The sequence below is a fragment of the Vulpes vulpes genome, chromosome 2, assembly GCF_048418805.1.
Source record: "Vulpes vulpes isolate BD-2025 chromosome 2, VulVul3, whole genome shotgun sequence".
NCBI classification, from domain to species: domain Eukaryota; kingdom Metazoa; phylum Chordata; class Mammalia; order Carnivora; family Canidae; genus Vulpes; species Vulpes vulpes.
Window position 1 is genome coordinate 96,190,723 of NC_132781.1, and position 27,354 is coordinate 96,218,076.

The 27,354-nt window shown below is 37.4% G+C and overlaps 1 protein-coding gene across 1 annotated transcript in view; it reads left to right on the top strand.

The window, feature by feature from the left end:
* The first annotated feature begins 2,984 nt into the window (after positions 1–2,984).
* Positions 2,985–27,354, top strand: part of LOC112931152 (MAM and LDL-receptor class A domain-containing protein 1) — a 107,777-nt gene continuing 83,407 nt past the window's right edge. The window contains exons 1-2 of the mRNA XM_026013661.2: positions 2,985–3,161; positions 5,750–5,912. The gene's annotated coding sequence lies outside the window, so the exon portion shown is untranslated. The remainder of the gene's footprint in view (positions 3,162–5,749; positions 5,913–27,354) is intronic.

Consider the following 27,354-nt stretch of genomic DNA (forward strand, 5'->3'; position numbering starts at 1 on the left):
CCTGAGGTGGAGTCCTGCACCAGGATCTCCCAAGGGAGCCTGGTTCTCCCTCTACCTATGTTTCTGCCTCTTTTGAATAAATAAAGTTTTTTTAAAAAGCTAGAGTAAGGTACCTGAGTGAACCCTAAAATTAAAAAAAAGTCTCAATACTTAGGGAAATACATGTTAAAGTATAAAAGAATTTTTATTTCAGACCCATTATACTGGCAAATCTTTCCTACATTGGATAATACCAAGTGTTAGCTGCATCCTGAGAATATGTGTAATACACACATTTTTGAATGGAAATGGATAAAACCACTTTTGAAATAACTACTTAAGTTGACTGATCACATACCCTATAACTGCAATTTCATTTCAAGATGTTTTATCTTGGAAATACTCTGGCTTGTGTTCACAAAGAAGTGTTCAAAAAGAAATGTACAATTATTTGTATTGTAGAGTACTTAACACTTTATAATAAGAAAGGTATACAACGTTACTGCCTTGCCTGACAAGAGATATAGACTATTCATATAATACATATTTAGCTGATGATTCATTTAGTTGAATACCCTAAAGCAGGGAATACTATTCAGTGCTGGAAAGAAATGTACTGTCAAGCCATGTAAAGACCTGGAATAAACTTAAATGCATATCATTAAGAGGAAGAAGCCAATCTGCAAAGGTAACATATGATTCCCACTATATGACACTCCGTGAAAGGGAATGCTATGAGGACAGTAAAAGGATCCATGTTTGCCAGGGCTTCTGGGGAGGGGAGGGATGGCAAGGCAGAGACAAAGGATTATTTTAATGCATACTCTGTATGACACTGTCATGGTGGAAGCATCATTGTACATTTGTTAAAACCCATAGCAAGTAAAACTCTAAGAATGCATCCTAATGTCAGCTGTGGAAAAGTAACAATGGGTTGCTGGATTTGTAAGGAGGGCCTCCGTATGCATACCTGTTCCCTTACTTTCTTCTTTTCTTTTTTGAGCTACTTAGTTCAAGGAAGCATAAGATCTACTTCACTTCTTGCTGTAGTTCACAATGATAGGCTTGGAAGTTTCTAGCACAAGTTATAATTTAGAGAGTCTGTTCCTTTCTGAATTTTATACTTTAAAAGACCCCCTGTCTATAGGTATGGGACATTTTCTTCATGATCAACTCTTACATAAAAAGGTGATATTTTGATCTATCTGCTATATATTTCAGTCTCAGTTCTTAATTATTTCAAAACTTGAGCTAAGAAACAAAGTGCTATTTATTGGACCTTCCTCAAATTCCCAACAGCACCTGAATTCCCAGTCTAGATACTGGATGTTTGCTGTTGCTCAGGTCTCTGCTCTTTCCTCCAAACTCTCTCTGCTTTGGTTTATTAGTTGCCTGGAATTAAAGTGAAAGCTTAGTTTTTCTCCTTCTTGTCAGAACCACCTGCAAATCATTCTTCACACTAATGACAGATAAGTATTTCTTAAATTGGAAATTGTATACATTGGCATTTCTCCACTGCTTCTTGTATTTATTCCAAACTCCTAAGTTGGTCCCACTTAGCTCTTTATGATGTGCTAATTGTCTCCCAACAAGTTACACATCTAGTGACTTTATCACGCACATTCTTACTGCACCACAAGATGCTCTCTGCAAATTCTCACAGTATTCCACAAACAATGGGCCAGTGTATTTCTCTGCCTTCACACAAATCTTTGCTCATTGCCCCAAAAGACCTTGTACCCCTTTTCATCTTGACAGGAACTCCTCATCTTTTAAAGCTATAAACTTGGGGCACCTGGGTGGCTCAGTTGGTCAAGCATCCGACTTTGGCTCAGGTCATGATCTCAGGGTCCTGGAATGGAGCCCTGTGTAGGGCTCTGTGCTCAGCAGGGAGTCTGCTTCTTCCTCTGCCTCTCCTGCTGCCCCTCCCTCTGCCTGTGCATTCTCTCTTTCTCTCTCTCATATAAATAAAATCTTTAAAATATATATATAGCTAAAAACTTAAAACATTACTTTTCCAGGAAGTCTTCCCTACCTCCCATCTGATATATGCCTTTCATGTGTTCTCCATATACAGTGCAATCTTCCATTTGTCCATCTATTAATTCACTCTGTCATCCATCCATCCATCCATCCATCCATCCATCCATCCATCCATCCATCCTTCTACTCGTCTATCTATTAATTTGTTTCACAGTCATAGTGTACCAACCATGTACCATGGTCTGTGAATTGTGCTAGAATGAAGGAGTGAAAGGATAGGTGTCATTCTTGCCTCCATGGTGTTATACTTTTTATCATAATGTATCCCGTGGAACTATAATGAAAGATTTATCTAATTGCTTTATCTATTAGTCAGTAAATTATTTTACTGCATTGATGGCAGACTTGGCTTTCAATCCATTGCACCTACCATGTCCATGACATAGCGTGTTATTAATTAGTGTTGATTGAATAACTTACTGTATAAATTAACTTCTATATATTTCTTCTAAGCTCTGTAACTTCAGAAATTATTAATTATATAAATACTTCCAGGTGAATACCTCTAGTTTGGGTCTCACTTGCAACTATGAATCTTAAATATGTGAGAGCAGATATAACAAGAATGAGGAGTTGCTGGATTAATTGTAGCAGTGGAAGAGCAAAGTTAGTTTACCTAGTGGACTAGAAGGTTTAACCAGACCTTGCCTCTGGTTCCTAATGCCACCCTCTGGGACTCCCTTGACTCCCACTGCTCCCTGCACTGTCCTTGAGCCTCTCATTTATTCTGATATTACTGAATAGTTTTTCAGTAATTTCTATCTGCACCTTCATTTATTTATATGCAGTTATTTGTTGTTACTAAGACTGAGGACTCCAAACTCCATGAAATTCAGCTTATTACCAAAGAGTACTGAATATTTTTATAATATACAATGTGAAACATACTTAGAAAAACTTATTGTGTAAAATCTTAAATGGAAAATCTATTGAATCATGCCTGTACGTTATCTCTTATCAAGGTAACTTGCCAGTGGACCTCCCAACTCCACCAGAAATGTCCGCTCCAGTAACATTACCTCCACACAACTGTACAGATAATGAATTTGTTTGCAGGTCCGATGGTCACTGTGTTGAAAAAGTCCAGAAGTGTGATTTTAGATATGACTGTCCTGACCAATCAGATGAATCATTCTGTGGTAAGTGAATTTCTATTTTGTATTAAATATAGCCATGAAACAGATAAAACAATACCTGTATAATCTTTAAGTAGCATGGCCTAGTGCCATAGTTAGAAATTTTCTACTTAGCTTACATGAGGTTTTAATATAAAAGCTGTTTGTATAGCAAATTATAGAAGAATCAGCATGCAATCGTCTATGATGCTCAAACAAGAGGTAATTTTTTTTTTAATTGACGTTTGGATTCAAAACACTTGTTTCATGGATATTACTTGACTCTGGGACTATGATTTACTAGTTCTTTGCTATCCACCCCCTGTTTGTCTCTATTCTACTCCTCACACTCATGAAATAGGAATGGTCAAAGTGAAAGTATTTTAATACTCTCAAATTAGATGAATTTGTTTATATTTTGCTAATAGCAAATATTTGCTATTTGCCATTAGCAAAATATAAAATGAATACTATGTTAAATGTGTAGAATTCATAAGACCCAATTTTAATACAGATGGGCCCCTTTTTCTGGAACGTACTGGCATGTGCCAATTTATATCTTCTAAGGCAAATGTTTAATCTAAAAGTGAACTTCTCAGCCAAAGATACAGTCATAGAGGAAAAAAATTGATCTGGGTCTGAATGGGCAAAGTGCAAGATCAGAAGGAGTGAATACTTTTGCCATTTTTCCCCTTCTCTATTTATTGGATAGTATATGAATTTCCTATAGTATAATATTTCTCAAGTGTCTTGATGATATTAAGGGTTCAGACCATGCACATAATACAGAGTGTAATGAAGCTCTATTCCTTCTGCCAGCATTGTGAAGAAATTCTAAAACTTAGAAAGTCAAATTAGGTTCATGTTTATTTTAATTTAGCAAATGAAATGCTTTTTAATGTAAGAATACACAGTAAATTAACTAACTTATCTAGACCCCCAAACTCAAAAAAAATAAAAGCTAACTCACTCTGGATGAGACGAGATAGTAATTAACTCAAGTTGACTAGGGATACATACTGGAGATGGGAGATAATATAACGGAAGGTGTTGTGGTATTCAAACTTCCTCCTGGGAAGACCAAATCCTGTTATGATCATACATAAATTGTGGCATTTCTGAAAGCTTACACAGAATCCTGTTAATTATACCTAATGAGTGTCTTTAGTGAATACTGATTTTCTTCTTAGTTCAACTTTGCAATTTTAGTAACATCATTTATGATGGGGTGAGCCGTTTTGATAAAGTTCTTTAAATGTCCTGAATGGATATCTCCTACTAAATTACTGTTCTAAAATCTTGGGGTTATTAATTTACTTTGAATACACATGAACTGAATTATTACTTCATTCTGAACAAATTATGTGATCTTGCTTCCTCCATCTTTTTGTAAGATGAAATGTTATGTCTGCCTGTTATCTTTGATCTTACATTTTCCAATGCTTTTTATTGTGTAAAGAACACAGCATGAATGCTACTCTCTTAACAAACTTTTAAGTGCACAATATATTATTGTTGACCAGGTATAGTGTTGTACAGCAGATCTTCAGGCTCACTCATCTTGCTTGACTAAAACTTTATGCTCCCTAATTTAAGAAAAATCTGTGATTCATTTCTTTTTTAATGATATGAAGAACAGAATACTATTGATTTTTAAATCTCCGGTGGGTGGGGATTGGAGGGTATCTGGGTGATGGGCAATAAGGAGGGCATTTGATGTAATGAACCCTGGGTGCTATTGCAACTGATGAACCACTGAACTCTACTTCTGAAACAAAAAAAAATTATTTAAATCTCTGCACAAGATAATTATATGATCACTATTAATGTCAGAGATTAAATAACATAACTGAATGTTGTGATTAAAAATCACTTTTTTTGATGGAGTGTTTCCTTCTCAAACTTTACATTAAATCATGAACTCAAGTTTCTAAGTGATGGTGGTGGTTTGCCAACACTGCCTATGCCACTTAAAAGTTGGAGTCTTCTGTAGTATACACAAGAACAGTGGAGAATTTAAGACACACGGGCATGTTTAGAGAGAAAGAAAGAACATTTCACAGAGAGCCTATGTATTTCAAAAATCAATGGAGTTGTAGTTGCATGTGATACTAGAATACAGTCATTACAAGAATATTGAAAAAAAATTCAAGGAAAATATTACTGCTTTGAATTAAAGTAGTTTGAAATTTGGACTGACCGCTTCAAAGACTTAACTGAAGTTTAGACTTTTAATAATACTTTGGCAAAAGAATGGACTTACCAGACCTTGGTAAGTAACATCAATGTTATGTGAAGAGAAACTGGCAATGCTTAGATTGCTATTCTAGGACCTAATTAAAATCTCACCTCCTTATCAGAACAAATTTTTTATTATATGCATTTATGCCCATGTTATAGCTACTGTAGATATTTGAATATAGTGCACATAGATTTCTTTAAAACTCTTCTAGTGATTATATAAATCATTTGTCTAATTATTTTAATTATGCTTAAAAGATAACTAAGAAAAGAAACCCAACAGTAAAAAAGTGCCTGTTACAGGTAAGTTGCCATTTATTGATACATTTATTGTGATTAGTTCATCTTGTCTTTGTTTTACTCTATTCAAGTTATGAAAGTTTGCAGCTTTGAAAAAGGAAGACTCTGTAATTGGTACCAGTCAATTCCAGAAATGCTAATTCAAGATTCAGACACATTCAGATGGGGACTTGGTAATGGAACCAGTATTCATCATGGGGAAGAAAATCACAGGCCATTGGTGGATCATACAACGTAAGTGACCACACATTCTGAACGTGTTTTTAGGAACTGTATTAAGCAGCTTCCAAATTCCTGCTACATCACCTTATCTTAAGCCACTACTATTGTAAAGATCAAATTAGAGAGTAGACGGACTATGTGTAGTTTTCATATAAAATTGGGGGAAAAAAAGCCATTGAATTAAAAAAGCTATGAATGCTCTTATAAAAGTCATAGAAACTAGAGAAATATATAAGAAAAATAATAATTTGTAATATCACCACAAATGTTATTTTAAGATTATCTATTCAGGGTCACCTGGCTGGCTCGTTCAGTAGAGCATGTGACTCTTGATCTCAGGATTGTGAGTTCAAGCCCAATGTTGGGAATGGAGCCTACTTAAAAAGTTAAAAAATTTTTAAAGAAATTGAATAGAATTATCCATTTCTTCCTTCCTCTGCCTGAGTCTTTTGTTTCCTCCTTTTTAAGCTCCTCTTTCTCCTCATCTTTCCCTTTTCTTCTAGTCTTTCATCTTCATTGTCACTTATTTTGGTCTTTTCTTTCCAAGGCTTCATAACTCATACCTTTCCCTGTTTTGTAGGCCACAAATATATTTAGAGCTTACTTCTCATAAGGTCCCATCCTTCATTCTTTTCTTTTAATGGTTTCATGGAAGTAATCCTAAAGATGGCGAAAGGATCCCCATTTATATTACAGGGAATGTTTTCAAAACCTTTATGCCTTCATACCTCTCCACAGTTAAAGTTTCAAGAGCCCCACTTCTATGGCTTCTGTTTTCGAGGAAAACTAATGGTGTGTCTACTGCTAGTTCATTATTGCCTTGGGCAACTTGACCAGGTACTCAAAGAAGCTATAGTATCTTCTGGGCTGGCTTTTAACACTGGTTTTCTGATCTCTCTCTTGTTGTTTTGTTTTGTTAAAATGGTTCCAGTTTTACCATCATTGGATTTCAATATTATCAGCCATGTTGTCCAAAGTATATAGAGTGGCAGATATTAATACCATGTGTTTTGATTCCCTTCAACAGTTGGCAGTTAATTTTGGAGATTTCAGTATTCAAATTTTCCTTGGGCCACTTCTGACTCCTAGAAAAGCAAAGGGTAATTTCAGAAAGTATTTCTGGCACATCTAAATAAACCATATTGCATTAATAATCTGTATTTCAATAAAGAAAAAGGCAAACTAGAATTTCCCTTCCATGTGGTAAAGGTGTAAATATGTGTTAGCATATTATAAGCAGAGTAATATAATTGGCTTTTAATTTACTTGTCTTTTCCCCCTGCTCCCTCCATAGACTGCATACTCTGAGGAGTAATAGGGTCTGTGGCTTCCCTATTTATTGCATTATTTCTAAATGACTGACATATATTAAGTCTTCATAATTATTTGTTGAATTAATTGGTGATTAGGACCTATATATTTATATATTTATAGATTTATAATTATGGGCTGCAAAGCAAAAAAAATTAAATATATTTTTAAATATGACTCTTTAATAGGTAATATTTAATTGACATTCTGTATATGACAATGAATGTGGAGAAGAGAGTAGTCCCTAAGCTTCATCTCCTCCAGGCTCCTTCTGATGCAGCCAAGGAAGGTTTGACATTTTTATTTTGTAATAAGAAATAGTTTTTTATGCATCACATATCCATCCTACTTAGTGACTTATAGTAAATTTCCAAACTCTGTTTTCCAAATTTTATTTTTTATATTTAGAGGGAAGCTTTTTCTAATTTAGAAAATGCTTTTTCTCTCCCAGATGTGTGGCTCCAGGAATTTAAAGCCAAGGTTTTAAGCCAATTGTGTTTGAAAAAGTTTTTAAGACTCAATTTTGAAAATCACAAAACCCTACACCAATTCTTTTCCCATCTTGACATTCTGTAATCAAGTTCTCCTTAAGGCAAAGATGGATTTGGGCTCAGGTTGGTGAACATCATTCATAAACAAGTGCAAAAGACAAAGAGCACATTAAAATATTTCAAAATATTCTCTCACTTCATGTATTTAATGAAGCAATAAAAAGTCTAGAAAAGTCATGGTGGTGTGGGAATATGTAGGGAAGTTTTCATTGTGTAGTCAAATCTTAGATAACATCTTTTTTTTTTTAAAGATATATATTTATTTATTTATTTTAGAGAGAGAGAATGATGTGGAAGTATGGGTGGAGGGAGAGGGCAGAAAGACCTCAAGCAGACTTGAGGCCCAGTGCAGAGCCTGATTCAGGGCTCAATCTCGTGACTCTGAGATCATGACCTGAGCCAAACCAAGAGACAGATGCAACTAACTGTGCCACCCAGGTGCCACTTAGATAATATCTTAATATGTGTGTTTCATCATGAAAATATAGCGGTAAAAGCTATAAATGAAGCCATGTTCCAAATGACGCTCTACCCTTTGGTCTTTATGCTTTAATGGACCCATAAGCCTTTATACCGAAGTATCTGAAATGAACTTTGTGGTCTACAAAAAGGGATACATCTTTAGTTTTCACTTGTTGTTTGTGGAGAGTACAGCTGGTTTTTTCAACATTTTGATATGACTTAGTAAAAGGTATCTCTTCTTGAGCTGGGAATATATAGCCATGGCCTCAGCACAGAGCTTGGTGAGTGGATTCTTTCTACACTCTGCTTAGCAGGGCCGAATGAAGGGCACGTAAGCATGATTTTTACCTAGGATTGAAATCAAGGCACATAGAAATCATTATTGTTCTCAGCTATTTCACTCCAGTGAAATAAAGTAAAATTCATTTAGTGTAAATATCATCAGTTACTATTTGCATGTTCTTTTGAGTTTGGGGTTGGGTGAAATTTCCATTTCCTTTAACTTATTTAGTGATATGAACATTTAGCTGAAAAGTTATTTTCTTAGTGTTTTGGAAAAAGAAACATAATGTAGTAAAAAAGAAAAAACAGAAGAAAAATGATTTTATACCCATTCACATATGAGGAACTACTAGGGAACTTGGCAAAAACATTAGTCCTACTCAGCTGACAATTTTTTTTAAATTATTTAGCATTGAATTAAGGTATTTGGATCACCTAGCACCTGAGCTTTGAAGCTTATTCAAATTTAAATATGTTTAGATTTGGAAGTGTTGTGTCATGATTTCTTCCCGTTTGCAGTTTTTTTTTTAATTAATTTTTATTGGTGTTCAATTTACCAACATACAGAAAAACACCCAGTGCTCATCCCATCAAGTGTCCACCTCAGTGCCCGTCACCCATTCCCCTCCAACACCCGCCCTCCTCCCCTTCCACCACCCCTAGTTCGTTTCCCCAAGTTAGGAGTCTTTATGTTCTGTCTCCCTTCCTGATATTTCCCAACATTTCTTTTCCCTTCCTTTATATTCCCTTTCACTATTATTTATATTCCCCAAATGAATGAGAACATACACTGTCCTTCTCCGATTGACTTACTTCACTCAGCATAATACCCTCCAGCTCCATCCACGTTGAAGCAAATGGTGGGTATTTGTCGTTTCTAATTGCTGAGTAATATTCCATTGTATACATAAACCACATCTTCTTTATCCATTCATCTTTCGATGGACACCGAGGCTCCTTCCACAGTTTGGCTATTGTGGACATTGCTGCTAGAAACATCGGGGTGCAAGTGTCCCAACGTTTCATTGCATCTGAATCTTTGGGGTAAATCCCCAACAGTGCAATTGCTGGGTCGTAGGGCAGGTCTATTTTTAGCTCTTTGAGGAACCTCCACACAGTTTTCCAGAGTGGCTGCACCAGTTCACATTCCCACCAACAGTGTAAGAGGGTTCCCTTTTCTCCGCATCCTCTCCAACATTTGTTGTTTCCTGCCTTGTTAATTTTCCCCATTCTCCCTGGTGTGAGGTGGTATCTCATTGTGGTTTTGATTTGTCTTTCCCTGATGGCAAGTGATGCAGAGCATTTTCTCATGTGCATGTTGGCCATGTCTATGTCTTCCTCTGTGAGATTTCTCTTCATGTCCTTTGCCCATTTCATGATTGGATTGTTTGTTTCTTTGGTGTTGAGTTTAATAAGTTCTTTATAGATTTTGGAAACTAGCCCTTTATCTGATACGTCATTTGCAAATATCTTCTCCTATTCTGTAGGTTGTCTTTTAGTTTTGTTGACTGTATCCTTTGCTGTGCAAAGGCTTCTTATCTTGATGAAGTCCCAATAGTTCATTTTTGCTTTTGTTTCTTTTGCCTTTGTGGATGTATCTTGCAAGAAGTTACTGTGGCCAAGTTCAAAAAGGGTGTTGCCTGTGTTCTCTTCTATGATTTTGATGGACTTTTGTCGCACATTTAGATCTCTCATCCATTTTGAGTTTATCTTTGTGTATGGTGAAAGAGAGTGGTCCAGTTTCATTCTTCTGCATGTGGATGTCCAATTTTCCCAACACCATTTATTGAAGAGACTGCCTTTCTCCCAATGGATAGTCTTTCCTCCTTTATAGAATATTAGATGACCGTACATTTCAGGGTCCACTTCTGGGTTCTCTATTCTGTTCCATTGATCTATGTGTCTGTTTTTGTGCCAGTACCACACTGTCTTGATGACCACAGCTTTGTAGTACAACCTGAAATCTGGCATTGTGATGCCCCCAGCTATGGTTTTCTTTTTTAAAATTCCCCTGGCTATTCGGGGTCTTTTCTGATTCCACACAAATCTTAAAATAATTTGTTCTAACTCTCTGAAGAAAGTCCATGGTATTTTGATAGGGATTGCATTAAACGTGTAAATTGCCCTGGGTAACATTGACATTTTTACAATATTAATTCTGCCAATCCATGAGCATGGAATATTTTTCCATCTCTTTGTGTCTTCCTCAATTTCTTTCAGAAGTGTTCTATAGTTTTTAGGGTATAGATCTTTTACCTCTTTGGTTAGGTTTATTCCTAGGTATCTTATGCTTTTGGGTGTAATTGTAAATGGGATCAACTCCTTAATTTCTCTTTCTTCAGTCTCATTGTTAGTGTATAGAAATGCCATTGATTTCTGGGCATTGATTTTGTATCCTGCCACGCTACCAAATTGCTGTATGAGTTCTAGCAATCTTGGGGTGGAGGCTTTCGGGTTTTCTAGGTAGAGTATCATGTCATCGGCGAAGAGGGAGAGTTTGACTTCTTCTTTGCCAATTTGAATGCCTTTAATGTCTTTTTGTTGTCTGATTGCTGAGGCGAGGACTTCCAGTACTATGTTGAACAGCAGTGGTGAGAGTGGACATCCCTGTCTTGTTCCTGATCTTAGGGGAAAGGCTCCCAGTGCTTCCCCATTGAGAATGATATTTGCTGTGGGCTTTTCGTAAATGGCTTTTAAGATGTCGAGGAAAGTTCCCTCTATCCCAACACTCTGAAGGGTTTTGATCAGGAATGGATGCTGTATTTTGTCAAATGCTTTCTCTGCATCTAATGAGAGTATCATATGGTTCTTGGTTTTTCTCTTGCTGATATGATGAATCACATTAATGGTTTTACGGGTGTTGAACCAGCCTTGTGTCCCGGGGATAAATCCTACTTGGTCATGGTGAATAATTTTCTTTATATACTCTCGGATCCTACTGGCTAGTATCTTGTTGAGAATTTTTGCATCCATGTTCATCAGGGATATTGGTCTGTAATTCTCCTTTTTGGTGGGGTCTTTGTCTGGTTTCGGAATTAAGGTGATGCTGGCCTCATAGAACGAATTTGGAAGTACTCCATCTCTTTCTATCTTTCCAAACAGCTTTAGTAGAATAGGTATGATTTCTTCTTTAAATGTTGGATAGAATTCCCCTGGGAAGCCATCTGGCCCTGGACTCTTGTGTCTTGGGAGGTTTTCGATGACTGCTTCAATTTCCTCCCTGGTTATTGGCCTGTTCAGGTTTTCTATTTCTTCCTGATCCAGTTTTGGTAGTTTGTGGCTTTCCAGGAATGTGTCCATTTCTTCTAGATTTCCTAATTTATTGGCCTACAGCTGTTCATAATACGTTTTTAAAATCGTTTGTATTTCCTTGGTGTTGGTAGTGATCTCTCCTTTCTCATTCATGATTTTATTAATTTGAGTCTTCTCTCTCTTCTTTTTAATAAGGTTGGCTAATGGTTTATCTACCTTATTAATTCTTTCAAAGAACCAACTCCTGGTTCTGTTGATCTGTTCCACAGTTCTTTTGGTCTCGATATCATTTAGTTCTGCTCGAATTTTAATTAACTGTCTTCTTCTTCTGGGGGTGGGGTCTATTTGTTGCTTTTTCTCTAGTTCCTTTATGCGTAAGGTGAGCTTTTGAATTTGAGTTCTTTCCAGTTTTTGAATGGATGCTTGTATTGCGATGTATTTCCCCCTCAGGACTGCTTTTGCTGCATCCCAAAGATTTTGAACGGTTGTATCTTCATTCTCATTAGTTTCCATGAATCTTTTTAATTCTTCCTTAATTTCCTGGTTGACCTTTTCATCTTTTAGCAGGATGGTCCTTAACCTCCACGTGTTTGTGGTCCTTCCAAACTTCTTGTTGTGATTAAGTTCTAATTTCAAGGCATTATGGTCTGAGAATATACAGGGGACTATCCCGATCTTTTGGTATCGGTTCAGACCCGATTTGTGACCCAGTATGTGGTCTATTCTGGAGAAAGTTCCATGTGCACTTGAGAAGAATGTGTATTCAGTTGAGTTTGGATGTAAAGTTCTGTAGATATCTGTGAAATCCATCTGGTCCAGTGTATCATTTAAAGCTCTCGTTTCTTTGGATATGTTGTGCTCAGAAGACCTATCTAGTATAGAGAGAGCTAGATTGAAGTCACCAAGTATAAGTGTATTATTATCAAAGTATTTCTTCAGTTTGGTTATTAATTGGTTTAAATATTTGGCAGCTCCCACATTCGGGGCATATATACTGAGGATTGTTAAGTCCTCTTGTTGGATAGATCCTTTGAGTATGAGATAGTGTCCCTCTTCATCTCTCACTATAGTTTTCGGGGTAAATTTTAATTTATCTGATATACAGATGACAACCCCTGCTTTCTTTTGAGGACCATTTGAATGGTAAATCGTTCTCCAACCTTTTATTTTCAGGTTGTAGGTGTCCTTCTGTCTAAAATGAGTCTCTTGTAGACAGCAAATAGATGGGTCCTGCTTTTTTATCCAGTCTGAAACCCTGCGCCTTTTGATGGGGTCATTAAGCCCGTTCACGTTCAGAGTTACTATTGATAGATATGAGTTTAGTGTCATCATATCTATTCAGTCCTTGTTTTTGTGGATTGTTCCACTGAACTTCTTCTTAAAGGGGAATTTTAAGAGTCCCCCTTAAAATTTCTTGCAGAGCTGGTTTGGAGGTTACATATTCTTTCAGTTCCTGCCTGTCTTGGAAGCTCTTTATCTCTCCTTCCATTTTGAATGAGAGCCTTGCTGGATAAAGTATTCTTGGTTGCATGTTCTTCTCATTTAGGACCCTGAATATATCCTGCCACCCCTTTCTGGCCTGCCAGGTCTCTGTGGAGAGGTCTGCTGTTACCCTAATATTCCTCCCCATAAAAGTCAGGGACTTTTTTTCTCTTGCTGCTTTAAGGATCTTCTCCTTATCTTTGGAATTTGCAAGCTTCCCTATTAAATGTCGAGGTGTTGAACGGTTTTTGTTGATTTTCGGGTAGGATCTCTCTATTTCCTGGATCTGAATGCCTGTTTCCCTTCCCGGATTCGGAAAGTTTTCAGCTATGATTTGTTCATATACATATTCTGGCCCTCTGGCCCTTTCGGCGCCCTCGGGAACCCCAATTAAACGTAGGTTTTTCTTCCTCAGGCTGTCATTTATTTCCCTTAATCTATCCTCATGGTCTTTTAATTGCCTGTCTCTGTTTTCCTCAGTTTCCCTCTTTGCCATCAACTTGTCTTCTATGGCACTCACTCGTTCTTCCACCTCGTCAAGCCTCGTCGTTAGGACTTCTAGCTTGGATTGCATCTCATTTAATTGATTTTTAATTTCTGCCTGATTGGATCTAAATTCTGCAGTCATGAAGTCTCTTGAGTCCTTTATGGTTTTTTCTAGAGCCACCAGTAGCTGTATAATAGTGCTTCTGAATTGGCTTTCTGACATTGAATTGTAATCCAGATTTTGTAGCTCTGTGGGAGAGAGGGCTGTTTCTGATTCTTTTTTTTTTGAGGTGAGGTTTTCCTTCTAGTCATTTTGCTCAGTGCAGAGTGGCCAAAAACAAGTTGTATTGGGAAAAGGAGAAAAAGAGAGAGAAGGAAAGAAAAGAGAAAAAGGAAAAAGAGAAAGAAGAAAAAAAAGGGGGGGGGGGAAGAGAAGTAAAAGAGAAAGAAAAAAAAAGAAAGGAGACAAAAGAAAAAAAAGGTGGGGGTGGGGTTGGGGAAGCAATCAGAAATCAAGAAGAAAGAAAGGAAAAAAAGCACAAAACAAAACAAAACAAAACAAAAAAAACCACGGGGGAGTATCTTCCGATTCTGTATACTTTAAGTCCCTTGACTTCCCTTGGACCTGGTCCGTCTCGCTGGTCTTCTGGGGGAGGGGCCTGCTGTGCTGATTCTCAGGTGTTAGCACTTGGGGGAGCTGCTCTGCCCCTGCCTGGTGCAGGGCTCAGTGGGGGTTGTTGACCCCGTGAGGCCCCGGGAGGAAGCCACAGTGGCGGGGCCAGCTCTGCAGCCCTGGAGTCAGCTCCCGCAGTAGCTCCGGGGCTCTCAGTCTGCAGGGCCTGGGGGCTCCGGGGCGGGGCCGCTGATCTGCTCAGCTCGGGACGGGAGCGTCCTCGCTGTCCTGGGCCCTCCTGGCCTCTGCCTGTCCCGGGGGGGAGGCCGGATCCTGGGCTGTGTCCCGGCGCCCTGTGCTCCGGGGCCTGTGCTGTTGGATTCGCGCTCCCGCCCTGCAGCCCCCTCCGAGGAGCCGCCGCCCGAGCCCCTCCGAGCTGTTCCCGGAGCCGCGCAGCCCCCCTCCGTGCAGAGCTTCTTCCTCTGCCCGAGCCGCGGCCGCCGAGCTGTTCCCGGAGCCGCGCAGCCCCCTCCGCGGAGCCGCCCCCGAGCCCCTCCGAGCTGCTCTGGGTCCCGCCGAGCGCTGCAGCCCTTAGGGAGCTCGGCGCATCTCCCGGGGCGCAGGTGCCTGTTAGTGTCCCCGGGAGCCCGAGGGCATCCCCGCCCTCCTGGGTCCTGCTCCACCTCCCTGCGAGCCCCTTTCTGCGGGGAAGGCCGGTGCAGCTCCTGCTCCTCCGGGACGGGGCTCTCCTGTCCTGGGGACACTCGCCCCGGCCTCAGCCCGGCTCCTCGCAGGACCCCTCCCCCTTGGAGGCCTTTTTTGTCTTTATTTCTTTTTCCCCGTCTTCCTACCTTGATAGAAGCGCGAACTCTTCTCACTGTAGCGTTCCAGCTGGTCTCTCTTTAAATCTCAGGCCGAATTCGTAGATTTTCAGGATGATTGGATGGTTTTCTAGGTAATTTGTTGAGGACAGGTGACTTGGGGACCCTGCTCCTCCGCCTTCGTGCCCCTCCCCCCCACCCCCCGTTTGTAGTTTTATTTGATCTCAGACTTCTCTACTCTGACCTCCAGGATCAGTTTAATTAGCCTAGTCCTTTAGTTCAGACAATTTTACCATAGTATGTAATATGGTTCATAGCTAAGTACCATAAATTTGTAATTGTTTTTATCTCCTAGAAGGAGTCTTTGTTTGATGCAGCTTATTTATTTTTACTACAGGAAGCCAAAGAGAGCAAAGTTTTGAGCCCTTGGCCCTTAAATCAATTTTTTTGACTAAATGCCCATCTGTTGGTTAAATGAGGTTTGGTATTAAGATTTATCTTGGGGATGATTTTATATATCATTCCCTCAGGCAAAATTAAGTTCTCCACACTTCATTGCTGTTATGGAATGATGTCTAGGGGAATGTGTATGCCTGTTCTAGATTAGTGGTTTCTAACTGTGTTCATAGAAGCCTTAGGGAAGTTTCTCAAAATGGTGATCAGGGCCACTGTCAATTTATACATACACACACATATATACACACACACAATATATATATACATATGGATCAAAATCTCAAAGAGTACACCTGGAAATCTGTATTGTAGTGTAATTCCTAGATGGTTCTAGGACCTCATCTCTAGAGGGTACCATGTCAGGAAGTGGTGAAGGTATTGCTAAAAGAAGATGGTTTTCTCATGTCCTTATTCTAATTTCGATCAGAGCAGATTCATTTTTCTCTTAATATAGTAACTAATTAAAATATAGTACAAAATGTTTCAGGACAAACAAAAAATTTGTTCTAAGGTAATTGCATTTAAAAATAAAATTTGTGTCTTGAAAAATAACGTAATTGAAAAATAGTGTGTGAGAAATATCTTTACCTTTGGGGGTACTGGGTGGTTCAGTCAGTTGATCATTCAACTCTGTTTCCGCTCAGGTCATGATCTTGGGGTCATGGGATTGGGCTCCATTCTCAGCCGAGTCTGTTTCAGATTCTCTCTCCCTCTTCCTCTTGCATGTGCATGTGCGTGCACATGCACACACACATTCTCTCTCTCTCTCAAATAAATAAATAAAATCTTTAAAAAAAATCTTTCCCCTCAGTTAATCTAGAAGAAATGTAATTTCAAGGCACTCTACATTCCTCCGTTCATTGTATAATACCCAACATTTTTTTTCCCTCAGACCTTTTTGCCTATCTGAAAAAGACAGATACTTCAAAATACATTGGATTTTAGAATTTGCTTACAGATTGTTGAGAAACTATTTGAATATGAACTATCTCATTAAAAATGCAGATTACATAGAACACAGTTTCTTAAGTGTGTCATTTGTAAAGTAGAAGTACTTTTTCTTAGATTTTTCCTTTTATTTCATAACACTTGTCTTTCAGGTAGAAATGAGTTATAGTCTCCACTGTTGCAAATGCACCTACATTCCTCTCTATGTTATGCATTTGTGCAGGTTTAACATCATTATAAACTAAAAGCCACATAAATAATGCAAACTGTCCCTGTGACATAACCGTGCACATCATAATCTGTCTAAGTGCTAGATGTAAATGTGAATAAAAGCTTCAGTAAAACTGAAAATGTTTTAATGTTTTCTGCTCTGCAACAATAACAATTTCTAAAGCTTTAATCTCTTAGACATTAAATACTAAAATTATTGCTTTCTCCAAGGCTTCTTTGGTAAGAAGATAAGCTGGTATTTTATAGGCCAATTTAGATGCTTTAACACTCTCTCAACATAATTTCTAAAAGATCCAGTTTTATAAATCTAGAATAATAGTTAAATATCAGGCCTTAGTAACACTTTTGCTGAAATAAAAATAAAAGTGCAAACAGTCAAAATCTAAATTAACTGTAATAATTTTCTCTTAACTGTTGTAACACTTGTGGGAAGCGGCATTTCTGGCTGCATTGCCACAGGACTGAGTATAAAGCATAGTTGTACCTCTAAAGCACAAGGAAAATTGCTACTGTCTACATTATCCTTGAGGTAAGTATCTATTCCTTATATTTGCATACATTAATAATTTGTGTTAATTAAGTGAATTAAATCACTTTAATTTTATTCCAGTGTATTTTAACTTGATAAGTAATTTTAAAAGTTAACCACAGTGGCTTAAAAACACGGAATTTAAGAAAAATCTTTGCCGAAAGTAGTACTTGCGCACCATACATAAAATAACAGATATACAATGGTTAGGTAGTATATTTGCTATACAAGGTAAAATTTTAAGAATAAATTCATCATACTGTGTATGATTTTTATGTTGTTAGCCAAGATCACTTTTTAATAATAAAATAATTTTATGTCATGGTTATTACTGCATTCAGAAATTAATTAAAACTTCATTTTCATTGTATAATTTTTAAATATGCTTTTCCTTTAATTATATTAAAATGAAAAAAATGTAGTTTTAATCTATTTCCTGCACAGATGTGTTAGACAAATATAGAGGAGACATCAAAGAGCTTTCTGGCCTGAAAGATTGCAGAGATAGCCTTGGCTAGGCACATAATTTGTTAGATTAGGCATGTGTTTTTGGAGCATCTACTCTGTGAGAAGAGAAAACTTAATCACACATGGAACCCGCATATGCAGAATTGATGTGTAATGCCTCGGGGAAGTGTTATTTGCTGAAAGAGAGGTCCATTGGGAGGCTCAGGTAACTTACCAAGTCTTCAGGTCTATCTTGGGTGTGTATGTGTCTTTAATAATACTTGAAGGGAGTCTTTACTTTTGGATGTTACTGGATAATACAAATGAACTAAGGATAATACTATGGATAAAGACCACATACTGACTCTTTTTTAGAATTTAACTATTTTTATTTCTAAAAAAATCTTTCCTTTTACCACAAAAGATGAAATTCATTTTTATTGTAGGAAAATATTTAAATATAGGTAGAAAAGGTAAACCACATCAGTGCTGATTACACCCTCATGATAGAAACATTGTGTGTGTCTTTACAATCTACCACATTGCTTTCAATTAATACAATAAATAAAAGCAACATTGTTTTCAATTAATTTGCTTTAATTTGATATATAATTTTTAAAACACCTGTTCACCAATATTTTGTTTGGGCCAATAGTATTCCATCAAATGGATGTACCACCATTCACTAATTCAGTTCCTCACTATTGATTTAGGAGTTGCTTTTGATTGTACAGAAATTTAAACAGTCTTTACTGAACAATATACAGGTTTGTACACATTGCAAATTATATCCTAAGAGTAAAAGAAAATACAGAGTAGAATTTTTAATTGATATTCATTTTTAAACCATTTGATTTATAATTTTAAATTAGTCTTCAATAATGTACCTTTTTTCACAAGCAATACATGACTGTGTCTGTTTTTCTGTATGCTTGCCAAACACTAATTATTTTTTTCATAGTTTCAGTCTGAAAATATGGTTAAAGTAGGTGGTAATTGTATATTTTCTCCAATTCTCTAATGCTAAGCAGGTTGATCAAGTTTGTGTGCCTGTGTGCCTTGTGTAGTTATATTTCTGTGTATATCTATATTTCCTATTTGTGCTTTTTGCTTGGTTTTCAGTGTGTAATGGTTATTCTTCTTACTGACTTAATCTTTTAAAGCATCGAGGTATTTTTTTTTTTATTTGTTGTGAAAGTTGCAAAGATTTTCCCCAAGTTTTATTGACCTTTTATTAGTTTTTCATGTTTTCACCCTTCCTAGTTTTTAGGTTGTGCATAGTTATGTCTGCCAGGGTGTCCTTTATAGTTTATCTTTTTGCTATTTTTCCAGAATGATATTTTTCATTAGGTTTATTGAGACATGAATGACATATAATATGTAAATTTAAGGTATACAATGTGATTATACTGTGAAATGATTACTACAGTAAGGTTGATTAACACATTCATCATGTCACAGCTACCTTTTTTTAGAGTATGTGGTGAGAACATTTAAGATCTCCTCTCTTAGGAGCTTTCATGTATACAATACATTACTGTTAATTGTAGTCACCATCCTGTGTATTATACCCCTAGTAGTTATTTATCTTGTAACCATTTCCTCCATCTCTCCACCCCCTTCTCCCAGGTGACACCTTTTTATTGTCTATTTTTATGAGTTTGATTTTTATAAATTACACATGTAAGTGAGATCATACAGCATTTATCTTTCTCTGACTTATTTCTCTTAGCATAATGACTTCAAGATCCATCCACGTGGTTCCAAATGGCAGGATTTCTTTCTCTTTTTTTTTAAAAAGATTTTATTTATTTATTTGATAGGCCACAATGGGGTGGGGTGCAGAGGAAAAGGGAGAAGCAAGCTTCCCACTGAGCAAGGAGCCTGATATGGGGCTTGATCCCAGTACCCTAGGATTGTGACCTGAGCCAAAAGCAGATAGCTGCTTAACCAACTGAGCCACCCTGGCACCCCAAGATTTTTTCTTTTTTAGTATTCCTGTGTGCCCACACCTGTATTTGTATATATGTCTATATTATGCACCATACTTTCTTAGTCCATTCATCTGTCAGTGGAGACTAAGGATTCTTTACATGTCTTGGCTATTGTGAACAATGCTGCAGTGAACATAAGGGATGCAGGTATCTCTTAAAGATATTAATTTCATTTCCTTTAGGTATATATACCCAGAAGTGGGATTGGTAGATCATATAGAGTATTTAATTTTTTGAGAATCTGTATTTAATTTTTTGAGAATCCTTCATACTGTTTTCATAGTTACTGCACCAATTTGCATTCCCACTAGCAGCACAGAAAGATTTCCTTTTCTCCACTTCCTTTCCAGCATATGTTGTCTTCTTGATGATAGTCATTCTCACAAGTGTGAGGTGATATCTTTTTGTGTTTTTGATTTGTATTTCTTGGTAATTACTGACATTAAGCACAACTTCATGTACCTCTTGGACATGTGGATATCTTCTTTGGAAAAATATCAGTTCAGGTCCTTTGCCCCTTTTTTAATTGAATTATTTGGGGTTTTCTTTGTTTTTCTTTAAGTATCGAGTGTAGAAGTTCCTTAAATATTTTGGAAATTAATGCCTTATTAGACATATGATCTACAAATATTTTCTCCTATTCTTTGTGTTACCTTTATTATTCTGTTATTAAGTATTTTGTTAATAATTTATTTTGCTGTAAAGATAATTTTTTTTAGTTTGATGTAGAGCCACTTGTTTATTTTTGCTTTTGTTGCTTGTGTTTTTGGTGTTCTATCCAAAAAATCATTACCAAGACCAACATCAAGGAGTTTTTAACCCTATATTTTCTTTCAGAAGTTTTAATTATATTACATATGGGCTTTATTTTTGTCATATTGCATTTTATGAAATGCTTTTATTATGCTTTTGCTATGAGGATTGTGTGATTTTTATCCATCGATATATTAATGTGTGTATCATATTTATTGACTTGTGTTTGTTGAGCCTTCTTTACATCCTAGGGAAAAATCCCATCTTCATGGCATATCATCCTTTTAATGTGCTGTTAACTTTATTAACTAGTATTTTGTTGTGAATTTTTGCATTTATGTTCATTGGGCTATTGGCCTTTTAGTTTCTATATGGCTTTTGTATCTGGATAGTGGAGGTCTTATAAAGTGAATTTGGGAGTATTCCCTCTTCTTCAATTTTTTGGAAGGGTTTCAGAAGGATTGGCTTTGATTCTTTAAATTCATCAGTGTTTGGTAGAATCTATGAGTAAAACCATCTTGTCCTGGACTTTTCTGTGTTAGGAGGTTTTTGATTACTGATTCAATGGTTTTACTCATATTTATTCTGCTCAGATATTGTTTTTTTCTTGCTTCAGTCTTGTTAGGTTGTATGTTTCTAGAAATGTATCAATTTCTTCTAGATTATCCAATTCATTAGTATATAATTGCTTATAGTAGTCTCTTCTGATATATATATATATATTTAAAAGATTTTATTTATTCATTCATGAGAGCCAGAGAGAGAGGGAGAGGCAGAGACATAGGCAGAGGGAGAAGCAGGCTCCAAGCAGGGAACCTGATGTGGGACTCGATCCTGGGTCTCCAGGATCAGGCCCTGGGCCAAAGGCAGGCGCTAAACTGCTGAGCCACCCAGGCTGCCCTCTTCTGATATTTTGGAATGATGTTTCAATGGTAATATCCCTCTTTTATTGATAATTTTATCCATTTGAGTATTTTCTCTTTTTCTTGGTTAGCCTAGTGAAAGTCTTGTCAATTTTGTTTAGTTTTTTAAAAAACTAATTCTTTTTAAAGTTTTTTTTTTAGTTTTGTGAGTCTTTTATTTTATTCTTCTGTGTTTCATTTTTTCTATTCTACTCCTAATTATTTTTTCTTCTGTTACCATTGACCTTAGTTCAAGCTTCTTGAGGTATGAAGTTTGATTGCTTATGTGAGATATTTCTTTTTTTAATGTAGGTGTTTATAATTGTAAACTTTCCTCTTAGAACAGCTTTTAATGCATTCCATAAATTTTGGCATGTTGTATTTCCATTTTCATTTATATCAAGATTTTTTAATTTCTCCTTTGATCCATAGTTTGTTCAGTAGTGTGTTTTGATTTCTATGTTTGTGAATTTCCCAACTTTCCTCTTCTTATTGGTATCTATATAGTGGTCAGAAAAGACATGTGATATAATTTTAATTTTCTTGAATTTGTTAACACTTTTTTGTGGCTAAACATATGATATATCCTGGAACATGTTCTGTCTGCACTTGAGAAGAATGTGTATGCTGCTGCTGTTGGGTGGAATGTTCTATATATGTCTCCTACGTCTATTTGATCTAGAGTGTTTTTTCACATATCACTATCTAGTGTTAAATAATATATGATCATATAGTCATATGTTACATGCAATCATGTGTATATACAGTCAGATAACACTGTAGTGCTCTTTCCTTATTGATTTTCTGTCTGAGTAATCCATCAATTATTGAGTATGGAATATTAAAACCCTTCTTATTGTATTGTTGTTTATTTCTCCATGCAACTCTGTTATTATTTGCTTTATATATTTGGATGTTCTGTGTTGGATACATAAATATTTGCAATTATTATGGCTTCTTTATGAACTAATCCTTTTATCATTATACAGTGACATTCTTTGTCTCTTGTGACTATTTCAAACTTAGTCTATTTCTGATAGATGTATAGCCATCCCTCCTCTCTTTTGGTTACCATTTGTATGGAATGTTTTCTATCCCTTCACTTTCAATCTATGTGTGTCTTTAAAACTATAGTGAATCTCTTGTAGACAGCATATTGTTGGATCTAGTTTCCTGTTTTGTTTTTTTTTTAACCATCCCAGCCTCTCTAGGTTTTTGGATTGGAGAATTCATCCACCTATGTTAAAGTAATTATTGATAGGTAGGGCCTTACTATGGCCATTTTGTTAATTGTATTCTTTTCTTTTTTAACTTTTGTTAATTGTTTTTTTCTGACTGTTTTGTAATTCCTATATTCTCTTCTTTGTCCCTTGCTGTCTTATTTTTCTGATTTTATGACCCTTTGTGGTGGTGTGCTTTGATTCTTCTATCTCAATATTTTGCTCATCTACTACAGGTTTTTTCTTTGTTAGTGCCATGAGGCTTATGTACCCTATCTTATAGTTTCAGCTTTCTCTTTTAAACCAATAATTGTTCACTGTGGGGGCTTGGATGGGTCAGATGGAAGTAACTGAGCACAGGAGGGGCCTACTGTTAGGGTTTCTAATTTGATAAGGCTTCTGTCTCTTCTCTGAGATAGGAGTACTCCTGGCTGAGCTCTTTGGTTAGGTGAGCCTGCTGACTAAGCTTGGCATTCAGATTGGGCTGCTTGCTGGCTGGCTCCCTGGTTGAGTGGCTATGGATTGGCTTCATGGTCAGGTGGAGCCACTAGCTGGATCAGCATTCACCTCTGGTTGGCTGGAGTCACAGGCAGAGTGGTGCTACTAGTTTGACTTTGCATATGAGTGGGGCTCCAGGCTGGGTCTGCAATTGGCCCTGGTTGGGTGAGAATGCAGGCTGTGCCCCCAATCCACATGTGCCTCTGGCATGACTCGGTATTCAGGTAAAGTCTCTTTGGGATTAGGGGGGAACCTCAGGCTGTGCTCAGCAATCAGGCAGGGCTGTGGGCTGAGTTCTAGTGCTGGACAGGGCCATTGGCTATGCTTTGTGTCCTGTATGTTGAGCTCCAAGGATGTCCATGGTCACTATTGAGATGTCCTGAATAAGAAGGGCTGTAGTCTCTGCTCAACAATTGAACAGAGCTACTGGGTTGGCTTCTTGTCTAGGTGAGGTCATAGCCTGGGCTGTGTGACCTCCCATAGATCATTGATTAGGCTCCTAGGTGAGGCAGTGTACCATACTGGGTGTGGTTGCTGACTTCCTTCCCTGTATGAGCAGGCTGTAAGATGGCTCTGTCTATAGAGACCTTTGTTTCCTTTGTTTGTTTGTTTGTTTGTTTTAAAGATTTTATTTATTTATTCATTAAAGACACACAGAGAGAGGCAGAGACACAGGCAGAGGGAGAAGCAGGCTCCATGCAGGGAGCCCGATGCGGGACTCGATCCAAGGACTCCAGGATCACGCCCTGGGCCAAAGGCAGGCGCTAAACCACTGAGCCACCCAGGGATTCCTTATAGAGACCTTTAGATGGACACCCAGAACAAAACCCAGCCAGTTGGGTTGGGGCGTCATCACTTTTTTTTCTTCACTTCTCATTTTTTTGTATATTTTTTATTAGAGTTTGATTTGCGAACATATAGTATAACACCCAGTGCTCTTCCCATCAAATGCCATCCTCAGTGCCCATCACCTAGTCACTGCATCTCCACACCCACCTTCCCTTCCACTACACCTTGTTTCCCAGAATTAGGAGTCTCTCATGTACTGTCTCCCTCTCTGATATTTCCCACTCATTTTCTCTCCTTTCTGCTTTAATCCTTTTCACTATTTTTTATATTTCCCGTATGAATGAAACCATATAATTTTTGTCCTTCTCCGATTGACTTACATCATTCAGTATAACACCCTCCAGTTCCATCCACATTGAACAAATGGAAGGTATTTTTCGTTTAAATGGCTGAGTAATATTCAATTGTGTATACAGATCACATCTTCTTTATCCATTAATCTTTCAATGGGCACTGAAGCTCTTTCTACAGTTTGGCTACTGTGGACATTGCTGCTATAAACATTGGGGTGCAGGTGTCTCGGTCTTCCACTGCATCTGTATCTTTGGGGTAAATCCCCAAGCAGTGCAATTGCTGGGTCATAGGGCAGCTCTATTTTTAACTCTTTGAGGAACCTCCACACAGTTTTCCAGGGTGGTTGCACTGGTCACATTACCACCAACAGTGCAAGAGTGTTCCCCTGTCTCCACATCCTCTCCAACATTGGTTGTTTCCTGTCTTATTAATTTTCACCATTCTCACTGGTGGGAGGTGGTATCTCATTGTGGTTTTGATTTGTATTTCCATGATTGCCAGTGATGCAAAGCATTTTCTCATGTGCTTGTCTATATCTTCCTCTGTGAGAATTCTGTTCATGTCTTTTGACCATTTCATGATTGGATTGTTTGTTTCTTTGCTGTTGAGTTTAATAAGTTCTTTATAGATCTTGGATACTAGCCCTTTGTCTGATATGTCATTTGCAAATATCTTCTATCATTCCATAGGTTGTCTTTTAATTTTGTTGACTGTTTCTTTTGCTGCACAGAAGCTTTTTATCTTGATAAAGCCCCAAGAATTCATTTTTGCTTTTGTTTCCCTTGCCTTCACAGATGTATCTTGCAAGAAGTTGCTGTGGCCAAGTTCAAAAAGGGTGTTGCCTGTGTTCTCCTCTAGGATTTTGATGGATTCTTGTCTCACATTTAGATCTTTCATCCATTTTGAGTTTATCTATGTGTATGGTGAAAGAGAGTGGTCTAGTTTCATTCTTCTGCATGTGGATGTCCAATTTGCCCAGCACCATTTATTGAAGAGGCTGTCCTTTTTCCAGTAGATAGTCTTTCCTGCTTTGTTGAATATTATTTGACCATAGAGTTGAGGGCCCATTTCTGAGTTCTGTATTCTGTTCCACTGATCTATGTGTCTGTTTTTGTGCCAGTACCACACTGTCTTGATCATCACAGTTTTGTAGTACAACTTGAAATCCAACATTGTGATGCCCCCGGCTCTGGTTTTCTTTTTCAAAATTCCCCTGGCTATTCAGGGTCTTTTTTTGATTCCACACAAATCTGAAGATGATTTGTTCCAACTCTCTGAAGAAAGTCTATGGTATTTTGATAGAGATTGCATTAAATGTGTAAATAGCCCTGGGTAGCAGAGAAGTTTTCACAGTATTAATTCTTCCAATCCATGAGGATGGAATATTTTCCATCTCTTTGTGTCTTTCTCAATTTCTTTCAGAAGCATTCTGTAGTTTTTTGGATATAGATCCTTTATCTCTTTGGTTAGGTTTATTCCTAGGTATCTAATGCTTTGGGGTGCAATAAACCTAAATGGGATTTTGGGATTGATTAATTTCTCTTTCTTCAGTCTCATTATTACTGTATAGAAATGTCACTGATTTCTGAGCATTGATATTGTATCTTGCCACATTGCCGAAATGCTGTATGAGTTCTAGCAATCTTGGGGTAGAGTCTTTTGGGTTTTATAGGTACCTTACCATGTCATCTGTGAAGAGGGAGAGTTTGACTACTTCTTCGCCATTTCAATGCCTTTTATTTCTTTTTGTTGTCTGATTGATGAGTCTAGGACTTCTAGTACTATGTTGAATATCAGTGGTGAGAGTGGACATCCCTGTCTTGTTCCTGATCTTAGGGGAAAGGCTCTCAGTGTTTCCAACCATTGAGAATGATATTTGCTGTGGGCTTTTCATAGATGACTTTTAAGGTGGTGAGGAATGTTCCCTCCTTCCCTACACTCTGAAGAGTTTTGATCAGGAATGGATGCTGTATTTTGTCAAATGCTTTCTCTGGGGCCCCCCCCCAGTGGCTCAGCAGTTTAGCACCACCTACAGTCCAGGGCCTAATCCTGGAGTCCCAGGATGGAGTCTACCTTGGGCTCCCTATGTGGACCCTGCTTCTCCCTCTGCCTGTGTCTCTGTCTCTCTCTCTCTCTCTCTCTCTCTCTCTGTGTGTGTGTGTGTGTCTCATGAAGAAATAAATAAAATCTTTTAAAAAATGTTTTCTCTGCATCTATTGAGAGGATTATATGGTTCTTGTTTTTTTCTCTTGTTGATATGATCTATCACGTTGCTTGCTTTAGGAGTGTTGAACCAGCCTTGCATTCCAGGGATAAATCCTGCTAGGTCACAGTGAATAATCTTCTTAATGTACTGTTGGATCCTATTGGCTAGTATATTTTTGAGAATTTTTGCAACTGTGTTCATCAGGGATATTGGTCTATAATTCTCCTTTTTGGTGGGGTCTTTGGTTTTGGAATTAAGGTGATGCTGGCCTCATAAAATGAGTCTGGAAGTATTCCGTCCATTTCTATCTTTCAGAACAGCTTTAGTAGAATAGGTTTTGTTTCTTCTTTAAATGTTTGATAGAATTCCCCTGGGAAACCATCTGGCCCTGGACTTTTGTGTCTTGGTAGGTTTTTGATGACTGCTTCAATTTCCTCCCTGTTTATTGGCCTGTTCAGGTTTTCTATTTATTCCTGTTCCAGTTTTGGTAGTTTGTGGTTTTCCAGAAATGTGTCTGTTTCTTCCAGATTGCCTAATTTATGGGTGTATGGATGCTTATAATATTTTTTTAAATCGTTTGTATTTCATTGGTATTGATTGTGATTTCTCCCCTTTCATTCATAATTTTATAATTTGAGTTGTTTCTCCTTTCTTTTCAAAAAGGCTGACTAATGGTTTATCTCTCTTACAAATTCTTTCAAAGAACCAACTCCTGGTTTTGTTGTTCTGTTCTACAGTTCTTCTTGTCTCTACTTCATTGAGTTCTGCTCAAATATTTTTAAACTCTCTTCTTCTACTTGGTATAGGTTTATTTGCTATCCTTTCTGCAGTTCCTTTACGTGCAAGGTTAGCTTATGTATTTGTTTT